Source organism: Musa acuminata, chromosome BXJ3-4 (assembly GCF_036884655.1).
Source record: "Musa acuminata AAA Group cultivar baxijiao chromosome BXJ3-4, Cavendish_Baxijiao_AAA, whole genome shotgun sequence".
Classification (NCBI taxonomy): domain Eukaryota; kingdom Viridiplantae; phylum Streptophyta; class Magnoliopsida; order Zingiberales; family Musaceae; genus Musa; species Musa acuminata.
This window is the reverse complement of record NC_088352.1, coordinates 17,751,263-17,767,448: the sequence shown is the minus strand read 5'-3', so window position 1 is coordinate 17,767,448 and position 16,186 is coordinate 17,751,263. Positions and strand designations below refer to the sequence as shown.

The 16,186-nt window shown below is 42.8% G+C and overlaps 1 long non-coding RNA gene across 1 annotated transcript; it reads right to left on the bottom strand.

Annotated features, from left to right (window-relative positions):
• Nucleotides 1–844: 844 nt before the first annotated feature.
• LOC135635942 (uncharacterized) lies at nt 845–3,620 on the bottom strand. The gene is made up of 2 exons (XR_010495765.1): nt 3,341–3,620; nt 845–1,145 (listed from the first exon to the last, which is right to left on the bottom strand). It is a non-coding gene; the product is annotated as an uncharacterized LOC135635942 (long non-coding RNA).
• Nucleotides 3,621–16,186: the final 12,566 nt, after the last annotated feature.

Here is a 16,186-nt window from a genome sequence, read left to right as displayed (position 1 = left end):
AGAGGGGGGGTCAATTAGTGCAGCGGATTAAAACGTTGGTTTCAACAAATCTTTTGATACGATAAAAACCGAACTTGAAAAGGTTAACTTGAACGTGTGTTCGTAAAGGTATGCAACAAAGGTAATGAGAAAATAAAGCACATAAGAAGGTTTGTAGTAATGTAAATAGCAATAATAAAATGCAAACCAGAGATCACGCCAATTTTAAAGTGGTTCGGTCAAATGACCTACATCCACTTGTGAGGCCCTCTTCAATGAGGCTCCCAACTTCCACTAGCAAATCTCTTGAAGGAGAAGGGCAAATACCCCTCTTACAACTTTTTACAAGCGGTTCACACTCTTACAAATTTTCATCAAGAAAAAAGGAGGTGAACACTCTAGCAAATTGAAAACAAGACTTGCTAAGACTTTTCTAAAACCTTTCTCTCAATCAATTGCTTCTCAAAAGTTGTAATCTCAGTTGAGATTTGAGGGGTATTTATAGGCCTCAAGAGGATTCAAATTTGGGCTCCAAAATTTGAATTCTCTTTGGGTTCCCGATGCTGGTGGTGCCACCGCCTATCAGTGGCGGTGCCACCGCCTATCAGTGTCAGCCACTGATAGTGGATTGGCGGTGCCACCGCCCATCCAAGCGGTGCCACCACCCAGATCTCGGGTGCTGTCACGCCCCTCGAAATATCCATAATTTTTTAAGAAATTTTCATCACAGACCAATCCAGGATCCAAACTAACGTTTGAGGACACTGAAAAACATTCAATCAAATTCACATCCATAAAACCTGTGCATTTTCAAATCATATATCACATCACTCGATAATTCACATTTATGGCAACCCAAGCCAACTTGACAAACATGAACAACATTTATAAATCCACAAGCTAAATAAATTATACAATCAGAACTCCAACTATTCACTACAAGTTCATATCGTCATAAATTAGACTTAACATTCCGAAATTCCAAATAAGAGAGGTCTTCTAACACTTTTACACAGTATATCCATTTCGATCATCAGAACAATTCATTACATACAAAATATGCTTATACAACAATAGCATAACAACCAACGAGACTTGCCCATAATTCTGAATAGCTATCCACTGCCTCAGCCCAAATCAAACATCTCGAAGAGTGACACGCTGACCTGAAAGATTTATATAACAACGGAGTGAGCCAAAAACGGCTCAGCAAGTGACAAAACATATTCAGAACAAAAGGAACGATATCAAACGAGTAAGGTATCATAATGTAAGGCAGAATACAAGAATTCTCAAGGATACCATCTCATTAGATACAAAATCATATGTATCATGTCATTCAAAACATATTTGATTCATAACAAATGGAGCATAGAGTAATTGGAGCATATCAATGGCAGATAGGACATTTCAGAACATATCAGTTCATAGCAAATGGAGCATAGAGTAATTGGAGCATATCAATGGCAGATAGGACATTTCAGAATATATCAGTTCATAGCAAATGGAGCACAGAGTAATTGGAGCATATCAATGGCAGATAGGACAATTCAGAACATATCAGTTCATAGCAAATGGAGCATAGAGTAATTGGAGCATATCAATGGCGTATGAAATGTTCCGGAGCATATTAACGACATATGGAACATTTCGAAACATATCAACAGTGGATGAAACATTTCAGAGCATATCAATAACAAATACCGTACAGAAGCTCAAACGTCGTCTTTGACGTTGCAAACATATCAATCTTATCCAAAGCATGTACAAAAACACATAACCAAAGCTCTGGATATCATATCAAACATATAGAAGGTGTAGTGGGATCTCAGTCAGAATGTGATTCATCCATTTCTGAATGACCACCTGACAAAAGTCTCCCACGTCTGGGAGCTCCATCCACCCACGTCTAGGTGAAGTCAAAGGGGGCCGGCAGAGCATCGCAGGCTCTAATCACATACCCACATAGCGGGCAACAAGCACATACCCTTTACCATTTCTGGCAAAGGTCCAGAATATCCCACATAACGGGACCCCACATAGCGGGCAAATAGCGCATACCCTTTACCATTTCTGGCAAAGGTCCAGACAATCCCACACACCAGAGTACAAAAGGGCAGTTTCAACAATAAGTAGCATATATCGGAAGCACACGCGGAACAACGAAACGTGCATGTGCCTTTTCGAGACAATACGAAACAAAGAACAAATCTCTCACAAATGTATTCAGATTTGGAATGAAATGAAAACAAGAGTGTACAGGGATTCCAAGCAATCATATTTAGCTCAATTCCAATAAGAAGGTTAGACGAATTCAAATATCCAAAGGAAATGAAACTAGAATAGGCACACATCGAAAACAAATGCGGAATCATGGCTTATACATGTGCCTATAGAAGTCAATACGATATAGCTTAAACGTTACACAATAGTTTTCAAGAATGCAAATAACTTTAAGGACGAGCATACAAGAATTCAGAGCAGTATTATAAAGCTCAATTGAATAAGAAAGCTAAAAGATATCAATTTCCAAAGGAATGAAACGAGAATATTAGAAATCGACCAAAGCTCGATTTCTGGCAGAATACAAGAGGCACATTGAACAAATGATTCAAACTATCAATCGTGCTCCAATTGACTCAGAAATATATCATTTGATTATACTTTCAGATAAAACAGGCTTCATATGAATTGAACTGTCCAATAGAGAGAGTTACAAATAATTTGGTAAACAAGGGTCGTAGAACAAAATCTCTGTTCGGCAGAATTCATAATGTCTGATTCAACAGATAACTAGGCAGGTGTTTGGATTCCAAATCTTTCAATCCATATATCAAAAGAAAGATCTATGAGTCTGGTTTCCAATGAAATAAGCTTTGAGTAAATCAATGTTTGCAACAGGGACTTATAAGCAGTTTAGTATCAAAAGGTCAGAAATTACGATCCCTGTTTTGCAGAATCTGTAGGCTCATTTGAAGCAAAAGTTTGGGTAGACAAACTTACTCCGAATTCTTAAAATAAGCTATCAAAACAAAGGTTTATGAGTCTATATTCTGATCAAATAAGTTTCGTCCAAATCAGAGGTCAATACATGAAGTTATAGCCATAACAAAGTAGAAGGGTCAGAATATCAGAAGTTGCATAGATTCGGATCGATATGTCTAAACAAGAGATATATCTAATGCAAGGCTAGAACAATTCAAGTTCCACATATTCAAATCAAATGTAGAGATCAAATTACAGTAAGGAAAGATCAGGATACTTGCAATAGGAAAGATTAGAACAATTACAGGAGGAACGAATCGGGAACTTGCAATAAGAAATATCAAAGCAATTATAGGAGAAACGATCAGGGAAGTGCCTTTCAAAGATTTCGATCCGAAGATCCAAAGAAGGTGCTAGCCCAAATCCTTCTACTTTTCCTCCGTGTCCTCTCTCTGTTTCGTTTTGTGCTCCCGTTTTCTTCCTTTCTTCGCAACTACACCACGTGTCGAACATCGAGGCACAGTCACCTGCTCTCTATTACTCTCATTCCTTCTTTTTCTTTCCCAAACGCAGCTGCCACAGCCGCCGCCGCTACCGCTACCACAATCACAACCCCTTCCACCGCACTACCTTCCTTCCTCCTCTTCTTTCGCAGACACAGCCGCTGCATACGCAGTCGCTGCCGCTGTGGCCGCAATCCCTTCCGCAGCCCCTTTTTCCCCGTTTCCTTTCTTTCCCAGCTGCAACTGCCGCAGTCGCAGTCGCAGTCGCAACCATGGCCGCAGCCTCTTCTTCCTCCGCTGCTCTATTTCCTCTCCTTCTTCTCTTCCAACTGCAGCTGCCACTGCCGCAGCTGCCACCCCTTCTCCTCTTCCTCTCTTCTTCCTCTCCTCCCCTTTCTCTTCTTCTTCCTTTCCTTCTCTTCTTTCCCAGCTGCACTGCTGCAGTCGCAGCCTCAGCCACGGCCGCAGCCTTTTCTTCCTCCCCTGCTCATCTTCCTCTCCTTCCCTCTTCCAACTGCAGCTGCCATCGCAGCAGCCGCATCCCCTTCTCTTCCCCTTCTCTTCTTCCTCCCCTTCCCTTCTTCCTTCCTCTTCCTCTCTCCCTGCCACAGCTGCAGCTGCCACAGCCGCAGCCACAGCTACTTCTTTCCCTTCTCCTCTTCCTCCTCCTTCCTTTCTTCTTCTTCTCTTCTTCTCCTTCCTCCCCTTCTTCTCCCCGACGAACAGCTCCTCCTTTCCTCTGTTTCCTCCTGCAAGAAACAAAGGTGCCGCCTCTTCACCCGCTTCTACTTCTTCGCTTCTTCCTCACCATCTCTTCCTCTCCTTCTCTTCCAGCTGCAGCTTCCACTGCCGCAGCCGCAGCTCCTCCTTCCCCTTCTCTTCTTCTCCTCTTCTTCTTCCCTCCTCCTCCCCGGCGTCACACACACCCTCTCCTCTGTTTCCTCTGCAGGAAACAGAGGTATCACAACCTCTTCTCCTGCTTCCTCTTCTTCTTCTCTTCCTCTTCTCCTTCCTCTCCTCTTCGAATGCCCCACACCTCACCTCTGTTTCCACCTGCTGGAAACAGAGGTGCTGCAGCCCTAGCTGCTGCCACTTCTCGCTCCTCTCCCTCTTCCCTCTCTTTTCCCTTTCTTCTCCTTCTCTTCTTCTCCTCTTCCCTTTTCCTCCCCAACGCCACACACCTCCTCGCTGCAGCCCTACTACAGCTATCCTCCTCTCTTCTTCTTCTTCTTCTTCTTCTTCTTCTTCTTCTTCTTCTTCTCTTCTCCTCCCCAACGCCCCACTCATACTCTCCTCTGTTTCCACCTGCGGGAAACAGAGGTGCAGCAGCCCTAGCTGCTGCTGCTGCCTCTCCCTCTCCTCTCCAATTTCCCTCTCTTCTTCTTCTTCTTCTTTTCTTCTCTTCTCCCTCTTCCTCCTCTCTTCTTTTCCCTCTTCTTCTTCTTTCTTCTCTCCTCGCGCCCCACCGCTCCTCTCTGTTTCTCGAAGAAACAGAGAGTGCGTGGGAGGCGGTGGGATAAAACCGAAATTTTCGGTTTTCTTTATTTTCTTCTTTTTACAACTTAACAGTTTAATCCTTGAAATTTCGATATTTACATATAGATCCTCAAATTTACATATAGTTTCTTATTAATAATTTTCAAAAGTGAGGGATATTACAGGTGCTGGGCGGTGCCACTGCCAGACCCTTCGCTTCATTGGTTAGGCTTCAAATTTAGCCCAAACCAAGTCTAATTTTAGGCCCAGTTGGCCCCTAACCAGGATATAGGATTATCTATTAATCCTAATCCCAATTACAAGTGAATTACATAACTAAAAATATCCTAAGCAAGTTTTCAATCGCGAACGTCGAGTCTTATTCCGGCGAGCTTTCCGACGAACTTCTTCTAACGGACTCCCGGCAAGCTCCCGATCTTGTGATGACTTCAATAAGTAGCCGAGCCTTCTTGGTGATCTCCGCGAACCTCCAACGATATCTTCGGCGAACTTTCGAAAATTCCGACAGGTTCTCGATTTCTTCTCGGTTGGTTCCGGCAGCATCTCCGACGATTCTTCGGACTCTCAAACGTCCATCGAACTTGACTCCGGTATTCTTGCTTTATGTTTTCTGGTTATCGTAGTTAATCCTGCACACTTAACTCAATAATATGGATTAGATCAATTAACCCATCAATTGATTTTATCATCAAAATCCGAGATTCAACAATCTCTCCCTTTTTGATGATGACAATCAATTGATGATGGAGTTAAACATAACTCCCCCTATCTATATGCCATATTATGAGAAGATAAAAACACTTGAATTCCATCCCATTGAATTCAAGCATAAACCGATAAGTTCTAACCATAGAACTTATTGTTATTCTCATTAAGCATAAGTAAATACGAAACTTCGATGAAAATCATTTTCAGGTCGAATGATAAGAGACAATTTTTACAGGAGATAAAGATTTTCAAAATGAATTTCATGATATAGATGTAAGGCATGCTTTCAATATGGTCAATCAATCTTATGATATTCTCAAGGATTTTGCAAGGCATATAAGACATTCATATCACACAAGCTTTTGTAATTCATATAAGTCATGTTATCGATGTGCATAAGACATTTTCATTAAGTCATGCTATCGAAATGGTATAAGTCATCACTTAGTCATCACTTCTCCCCTTTTGTCATCAACAAAAAGGGAATGAGACTTGAAGTATATAATTTGTGAGTATAACATCAGGAATTCAGCATTAATCATACAAAAATTTATCATCCAAAATTAAGTATGCAAAAATATTTACGCAAAGTTCATCTTAAAGGAAAATTCAGCATTCATCCATTTTATCAAATCTCTTCTTTCTATAAATAACAAAAATTATAGGTGTACAAGGAAGAGATTGTGATTAAAAAAAAATTTCAAGTAGTAACTCTAATAAGTCAATATCATAATTCGAATACAAACTCATTCAAATTCAAATTATCAACTTGAAACTCATAATTAAGCCATCAAAATCAATTTCTAGATTCACAAAATATCATAAAATCATTAATCTTGATCAGATGGGAGCGGTGTTTGACTCAAGATAAGGTAATTTAACGTGTCATTTAGAATCGAAAGAGAAGGATCAAATTCACCGAGGAACGGAGAGAGGATGAAAATCTTTACGGAAAATCCATTCAAACAAGTTTATTCTTAGGGACAATTTAACATACCTAATTCCCTTCTAATGAATTCAAATTGGTCTTCATTCAAAGCTTTTGTAAATATATCTGCTAATTGATGCTTTATGTCAATAAATTCTAGAACAACATTATTGTTAAGGACATGATCGCGTATGAAATGATGCCTAACGTCGATGTGCTTAGTTCTAGAGTGCTGAATTGGATTTTTAGTAAGACATATGGCACTAGTATTATCACATTTTATGGGAATGTTTTTAAAGTGAATTCCATAGTCTTCTAATGTATTTTTTATCCAAACAACTTGTGCACAACATGCACTTGTAGCAATGTACTCGACTTCCGCCGTAGATAGTGCAACTGAATTTTGTTTCTTGGAAGTCCAAGAAACAAGTGCATGTCCTAAAAATTGGCATGTTCCCCATGTACTTTTTCTATCTATCCTGCATCCGCCAAAATCGGCATCTGCATAAGCTATTAAATCGAATTTTTCAGATTTTGGATACCACAGTCCTAGATTTGGAGTTCCTTTAAGATACCTAAATATTCTTTTAACACTTTTAAGATGAGATAATTTAGGATTTGATTGAAACTTAGCATAAAGTCCTACACTAAACATAATATCTGGTCTAGTCGCGGTGAGGTAGAGTAGACTACCTATCATTCCCCTATATGTTTTTTGATCGAAATTTTTACTATTTTCATCCATATCTAACTTAGTCGCAGTACTCATAGGGGTGTTTATTGCTTTTGAATTATCCATGTTAAATCATTTTAACAATTCTAATATATATTTAGATTAGTTAAGAAATATACCATCACTAAGTTGTTTGATTTGTAATCCTAAAAAGAAAGTTAATTCTACTAGTCATAGGTGCCCAACAAGCCAATCACGTGAGTGATGACATGTGTGACTTGATACAGAATCTTTTTTGCTTATTATATTTTGGCGTATATCACTTTATAACTATGGCATAAATGCATATATATATTGTGATGTCCTTGGATTTGTGCATTGGGAATCGGATCGTGATGAGATCACGATAATGAGATCGATTCACCTTTAAACACATATCCTAAATAATCCCGGTCATAGGTTACTCGAGAGGGACATCGTGATAACCGGATAGACTGGTGTGCTGTATACCCGTCCATATGATGGATGCAGCTGGTCTCATAGCTGCTCGTGTAGGGACACTAGGGATACAATACAGGTGCTCATTGGAGAATGAGTTCACTGATTGATCCGCTTACGGAATGCTGGATGGTTGATGATGCCTTATTGTCAGACAGCGATTCCGTAGTCCTAGTGGTGTATCTGGTCCTTAGACTTGAGACACCAAGGATGTCCTGTATAAGTGCTCCACTCTTTGATACCAGACTTATAGGTTTGGCTGTCCCAGATCTAGTACAACTGGTCATTGGGAGTGGTAGTCGACCTTACGAGGGCTATTGAGTGTCGATAGAGGATCATCCACTCTCGACGTCATGAGAGGAATATCCCATGTGTTCTTGCTCAGACAAATCCCTGGCCAAGGTCATTCGGGTTGAGAGAGAAAGAGTTCTCCGGGAGAATCCGATTAGAGCGAGACTTGAGTAGAAACCGTATGGGTCTGACAGCACCATGCTCGATATACGGTCTTTGGGATATTAGATGGATGAGGGACTATAGGTACATGGTAACTGAGGACAGATAGGTCCAATGGATTAGATTCCCTTGTATTGTCTAGGGACTACGGCGTAGTGGCCTAGTACGTCCGTAGTCGATGAGACGAGTGTATTATTACAGAGATAATAATTCACTGAGTTAGAAGGAGTTCTAACAGGTATGACTCACGGCCAGCTCGATATTGGGCCTAGAGGGTCACACACATATGGTAGGCATTGCGATGAGTAGAGGTTCGGATATGAGATATCTGACGAAGCCCTTGTCTTATTGGATGCAGATCCAATACCCACTAGGGAAGGACCCATTAGGGTTTGACACGGGATCTCTATAAATAGGAGGGATTCACAGCCTCATAGGCTAGAGTCTTTGCTTGCCTTTCCTATTCTCCTCTCCCTCTCCACCTCAGAGCAGGCCTGGAGTTTTGAGGAGCGTCGTCGCAACCCTGCTGTGTGGATCACCGCTAGAGAGGATGATGCTTGACCTCCTTCACCCTCTCCTAAGGATCTGCAAGGAAACAGGGATATACGATCGCCCTAGGTAACACAATCTCTATACGCAGTTTTGTGTTTTGCGGATTTTTGCGCACCAATCTTCGCACGACGACGAACATCTTTTTGGGAATCGGGGATTTTTGTTTTCTTGTTCTTCCGCTGCGCATGTGATGTCGCCCCCATGATTTCCCAACAGTGGTATCAGAGCCAGGTTGTTCGTGTGAATGATTGATTTTGAACTGCGTGTGTTGTGTTTAGGAAGAATATTGACGTCAAAATCGTTGACGCAAAAGCGAGGAAGGGTAGCAACAATTGTTGCCCTCGATCTGCATGCCTGTAGCCACCTACAGCGGCAGCCGCAGCCGCATCCAGGCAGCACAGCGCCGGCACATGCGCAAGCGCTGTGCCTGCAGCAGCCGGCCGGCGGTCTGCTTAGAGCAGGCTTACTGCTGGCGGGGCTGGCAGCCCACGGGCAGAGACGCCGCAGGGCAACGGCGCCTACCGTCGCTACTCCCACGGGCGAAACCCCCCACAAGGGCGGCCGCCCGGTGGTACAACACCTTCTGCAGAGGCAGCGTCGCCCGAAGGGGGCACCCACCCGCAGCGGCACGCCCGCTGGGCAGCGTCGCCCGAAGGGGGCACCCACCCGCAGCGGCATCGCCACCAGCGGGCGTGCCGCCTGCAGGCGAGGGCAGTGCCCTCGCCCCACCGGACAGGCCGCCGCCGGCAGGGTGGCGGCGGTGGCAGCAGCGAAAAGGGGAAAGGGTATTAGGGTTTTCTGGGGAAAAGATAGTTTTGCCCCTCGGAATTTGAGAAATTCCAATTTCTGTCTTTTGTCTAAATTACGAAAATACCCTTAGGAATTAAGAAATTCCCTACATGTCCCTGATTTTAGAAAAATATTAATTAATTAAAAGGTTTAGTTGATTATTATTTTTATTATTATCTAGTAGTCCTACATGATGATGATTATTTATACATGTGATGTATGATGTATGGACGGATGATCATGGACCGTTTGATGTATGTACTTGTGATTATTATTATTGAGGTCTGCGAACCTCCATTATATTTCTCGTTATTGTCGGGCCTGCGTGCCTATGATTAAGTTGTAATCACATGAGGAGGCGCAGCGGGAGCGTGGATACGATAGCGGGACCCACGAGACGGACGATCGTGATGCTTGGATATGCATCAAGATATCGACGGAACCGACGAGGACGAGATGGACGATCACAGGGCATGGAGATGCACCGTTGCACACATAGATCTTGATGTGAGTGATTAGGCCTACTGGCTCGGGCCTAATCATATTAGGTTGTGGTCCATGATCATCTGATGTGATTGCTTATACACATACTAGATATGTATATATATTTGCATGCGATGTAGATATATATTAAATATGTATATGTGTGACATGTCATATTAGGAGACCAAATTATAGAAACATCTCTCGATAATATTAAGTCGGTAAACGTGAGGCAATTAGATTGACCCACGTGGCCTTCCATCGTTATGAGTTGGAACCGATTCCCGGTGTAGGTTGAGTTGATCGAGTCCCTCGAGACTCACCTATATCGCGATTCGCTATCTTGCTTACGACATAGAGATGTCACCGGTGACCTGAGGGCATGGTATGCTTGGTCGAGTCCCTCGAGGGTATATCATCAAATCAGACTCATCTTGTAACGAAGGTGTTGACTTAACCGAGCATCATGGTTGGTCGAGTCCCTCGAGGCCATGGTGATTCGGAGGCCGAACAGGATGGGAATCACAAGGAGTTGTGATCGGCAAGAGTTGCCTACCTTTTAGGCTTAGTGTGATTGGTCGAGTCCCTCGAGGTTACACTAAGACGCTGATTGGATCCTGATCCCCACTAGAAGTCTGCCGGAGACTTCCGTTTCACGTGCTGAGGGTGTCGCGTGACTCGTTAGTAAAATAGTGGGAGCATATTAAGATAGAAGTCCATATCTTGATAGTTTATTTCTTGCAAAATCTGCATGTTATTCATTTCTGCTACATCTTTATCTTCAGAAAATGTCGCTTTCAAATCCCTTACGTGGCATACTTGATGTCAACCGCCTCACTGGTCCAAATTATACGGATTGGCTCTGTAACTTGAGAATTGTTCTCACAGCGGAGAAAATCGTGTACGTCCTTGATACAGTGATGCCTACGCCCGAAGAAGGGGCAAGCGAGGATGAGATCGCTCGCTACGTGAAGTACATTGATGACTCCACTCTTGCTCAGTGCTATATGTTGGGCTCTATACCTCCAGAGTTACAGAGACAACATGAAAAGATGGATGTCAGATCCATTCTCCTACATGTCCGCAAATTGTTTGAGGAATAGGGAAGGACTCAACGATATGAGATATCCAAGAGCCTTTTCCGCGCTAGGATGACTGAGGGGACACCGGTTCAGAACCATGTCCTAAAGATGATTGAGTGGATAGAGAAACTCACAGGTCTAGGAATGGTCCTAGAGGATAACTTGTGTGTGGACATTGTGCTTCAGTCCCTACCATATTCCTTTTCACAGTTCATAATGAAGTTTAATATGAACAAGCTTGAGGTGACTCTCCCAGAGCTCCTCAATATGTTGAGGGAGGCAGAGAGTACTATTAAGAAAGAGAAGCCATTTCTATACACTAGTGAGACCAGAAAGAAAAGGAAAGCAGAAAGGTCCCTTAAGAAGGGAAAGGGAAAGGGCAAGCAAGGTAAAGCAAAGGTTGCTAAGAAAGACCCAGTAAAGGACAAAGGCCAGTGCTTCCACTGTGGTAAAGATGGGCATTGGAAGAGAAACTGCAAAGAGTACCTTGCAGAAAGGGCGAAACAAAAGCTTGATGAAGCTTCAAGTACATTCATGATCAGTCTCCATTTGTCAGACTCTTATGATAACACATGGGTATTGGATACCGGTAGTGCTTATCATATATGTAATTCGTTGCAGGTTCTGGCAAGGCCTAGGAGACTAGAGAGAGGCGAGATGAACCTCAAGATGGGTAATGGAGCAAAAGTTGCTGTATTAGCTGTTGGCGAGGTCGCCCTACATCTGCCTAGTGGAGCTTTTATTGCATTAGATGCATGTTATTTTGTTCCTTCTATTATCAAAAACATTATCTCCATTTCATGTTTAACAGTTAGTGGATATAAATTTATTTTTGAGAACAATGGTTGTTCGATATTATTAGATGATAAGATCATCACGAAAGGAACATTGCATAATGGTTTATTTATGTTAGACACCACTCCAGATATCATGAATGCAAATGTGTCCAAAAGGAAACGAGATGAGTTGAACAGTATATACCTGTGGCATTGTAGGCTAGGTCACATCCATGAAAGAAGGATTCAAAAGTTGCTAAATGATGGATATCTAGATCCATTCGACTATGTGTCATATGCAACTTGTGAGCCTTGCATTCGTGGAAAACTGACCAAATCTCTGTTTAGTAGAACTAGAGAGAGAGCCAATGAGTTGTTGGAACTCATACATAGTGATGTATGTGGACCCATGTCAACTCATGCCATTGGAGGTTACTCCTACTTCATTACATTTACTGATGATTTCTAAAGGTATGGATATGTGTACTTAATGAAGTACAAGTCCGAGGCCTTTGAGAAATTCAGAGAGTATAAGAATGAGGTGGAGAACCAGACTGGAAAGAGTATCGAAACTCTTCGATCAGATCGAGGAGGTGAATACTTAAGTACAGAGTTTACTCAATTCCTCAAGTACCATGGGATATTATCCCAATGGACACCTCCTTATACACCTCAGCTCAATGGTGTCTCTGAAAGGAGAAATCGTACATTATTAGATATGGTACGGTCCATGATGAGTTTCGCTGACCTACCCATCTCATTCTGGGGATATGCCCTAGAAACCGCAGCTTATCTTCTGAACAGAGTTCCAACTAAGTCGGTAGTGTCTACACCATATGAGATATGGAAAGGGAAGAAGCCTGATCTTAAAGTTGTTAAGATTTGGGGCTACCCTGCCCACATTAAAAGACACAACCCCGATAAGTTAGAATCAAGGACAGAGCGATGCAAATTTGTGGGACACCCCAAGGAAACTTGTGAGTATTATTTCTATCATCTCGAGGACCAAAAGGTCTTTGTAGCTTATAGAGTAGTGTTCCTTGATAGAGTTGAGCGAGGTTGGAGAACCAAGCTCAAGCACCACTCTACAGTCCGAGTCTGTTCAGGTACCTAATACACAAGTTTCAACTTTACGCAGGTCTGATAGAGTATCTCATCCTCCTGAGAGATATGTGGGACATATTAGAGGAGAGGATGCTGAGGATATTGATCCTCAGACCTACGAGGAGGCTATTATGAGTATAGACTCCGGGAAGTGGCAAGAAGCCATGAATTCTGAGATGGATTCTATGTACTCCAATAAGGTTTGGAACCTAGTTGATGCGCCCGAAGATATTGTACCCATCGGTTGCAAATGGATCTTTAAGAAAAAGATCGGAGTAGATGGAAAGGTAGAGACCTATAAAGCAAGGCTAGTGGCTAAAGGGTATCGTCAAAGACAAGGTGTTGACTACGACGAAACCTTCTCACCCGTAGCAATGCTAAAATCCATCAGAATTCTATTGGCTATTGCAGCACACTATGATTATGAGATCTGGCAGATGGATGTGAAAACTGCATTCCTCAATGGGAACCTCGAGGAGGAGGTGTATATGATGCAACCTGAGGGATTCGTGTCCAAGAACTGCCCAGATAAGGTGTGTAGGTTGCTTAAATCCATTTATGGACTAAAGCAAGCTTCCTGAAGTTGGAACATAAGATTTGATGAGTCAATCAGATCTTATGACTTCGTTAAGAACGAAGATGAGCCTTGTGTATACAGGAAGGTAAGTGGGAGCGCTATCACCTTTTTGGTGTTATATGTGGATGACATCCTCATCATTGGGAATGACATAGGAATGCTATCCACAGTAAAGGCTTGGTTATCTAGACACTTCTCCATGAAGGACTTAGGGGAAGCATCCTATATTTTGGGGATTAGAATCTATAGAGATAGATCCAAGAGGATGCTTAGCTTGTCCCAGTCCAGAAACATAGAAACCATTGTCAAAAGGTTTGGCATGGAAAATTTCAAGAGAGGTCTCATACCGATGAGACATGGGATATCGCTTTCTACGAGTATGTCCCCAAAGACTCCAGAAGAAAGGGCGAACATGGATATGATACCTTATGCCTCAGCAATAGGGTCTGTCATGTATGCCATGCTATGTACTAGGCCAGATATAGCGCATGCTTTGAGTGTCACGAGCAGGTATAAGGCGGATCCAAGCTTGAAGCACTGGAAAGCAGTAAAGTGTATCCTTAAGTACTTGAGAAGGACTAAGGATCTTTTACTAGTATATGGAGGTAATAGTCTTAAGGTTGAAGGCTACACTGACTCATGTTTTCAGTCTGATGTCGATGATAACAAGTCGAATTCAGGGTATGTGTACATCTTGAATGGAGGAGCAGTGTGCTGGAAGTGTTCCAAGCAAGATACCACTGCTGACTCGAACATAGAGGCGGAGTATATTACTGCATCAGATGCAGCAAAAGAGGGAGTCTGGGTGAAGATGTTCATCACAGATTTGGGAGTCGTTCCGAATAACGAGAAGTCGACTTCCTTATATTGCGACAATTATAGGGCGATTACTCAAATAAGGGAACCCGGGTCTCATCAGAAGTGTTCTGAGGAGGTTCCAGCTTATCAGAGAGATCGTAACCCAAGGAGATGTAGCAGTGGAAAGAGTTCCATCCGAAGATAACATTGCAGATCCACTGACAAAGCCGTTGTCTCATTTTGTCTTTGAGCATCACAGGAGTCTGATGGGGATCAAACATATAGGTGATTGGCTTTAGGTCAAGTGGGAGATTGTTAGTCATCGGTGCACAGCAAGCCAATCACGTGAGTGATGACACGTGTGACTTGATACAGAATCTTTTTTGCTTATTATATTTTGGCGTATATCACTTTATAACTATTGCATAAATACATATATATATTGTGATGTCCTTGGATTTGTGCAATGGGAATCTGATCGTGATGAGATCACGATAATGAGATCGATTCACCTTTAAACACATATCCTAAATAATCCCGGTCATAGGTTACTCGAGAGGGACATCGTGATAACCGGATAGACTGGTGTGCTGTATACCCGTCCATATGATGGATGCAGCTGGTCTCATAGCTGCTCGTGTAGGGACACTAGGGATACAGTACAGGTGCTCATTGGAGAATGAGTTCACTGATTGATCCGCTTACGGAATGCTGGATGGTTGATGATGTCTTATTGTTAGACAGCGATTCCGTAGTCCTAGTGGTGTATCTGGTCCTTAGACTTGAGACACAAAGGATGTCCTATATGAGTGCTCCACTCTTTGATACCAGACTTATAGGTTTGGTTGTCCCAGATCTAGTACAGCTGGTCATTGGGAGTGGTAGTCGACCTTACGAGGGCTATTGAGTGTCGATAGAGGATCATCCACTCTCGGCGTCATGAGAGGAATATCCCATGTGTTCTTACTCAGACAAATCCCTGGCTAGGGTCATTCGGGTTGAGAGAGAAGGAGTTCTCCGGGAGAATCCGATTAGAGCGAGACTTGAGTAGAAACCGTATGGGTCTGACAGTACCATGCTCGATATACGGTCTCTGGGATATTAGATGGATGAGGGACTATAGGTACATGGTAACTGAGGACAGACAGGTCCAATGGATTGGATTCCCCTGTATCGTCTGGGGACTACGGCGTAGTGGCCTAGTACGTCCGTAGTCGATGAGTCGAGTGAATTATTACAGAGATAATAATTCACTGAGTTAGAAGGAGTTCTAACAGGTATGACTCATGGCCAGCTCGATATTGGGCCTAGAGGGTCACACACATATGGTAGGCATTGCGATGAGTAGAGGTTCGGATATGAGATATCCGACGGAGCCCTTGTCTTATTGGATGCAGATCCAATACCCACTAGGGAAGGACCCATTAGAGTTTGACATGGGATCTCTATAAATAGGAGGGATTCACAGCCTCATAGGCTAGAGTCTTTGCTTGCCTTTCCTATTCTCCTCTCCCTCTCCACCTCAGAGCAGGCCTAGAGTTTTGAGGAGCGTCGACGCAACCCTGCTCTGTGGATCACCGCTAGAGTGGAGGACGCTTGACCTCTTTCACCCTCTCCTAAGGATCTACAAGGAAACAGGGATATATGATCTCCCTAGGTAACACAATCTCTATACGCAGTTTTGTGTTTTGCGGATTTTTGCGCACCAATCTTCGCACGACGACGAACATCTTTTTGGGAATCGGGGATTTTTGTTTTCTTGTTCTTCCGCTGCGCATATGATGTCGCCCCCATGATTTCC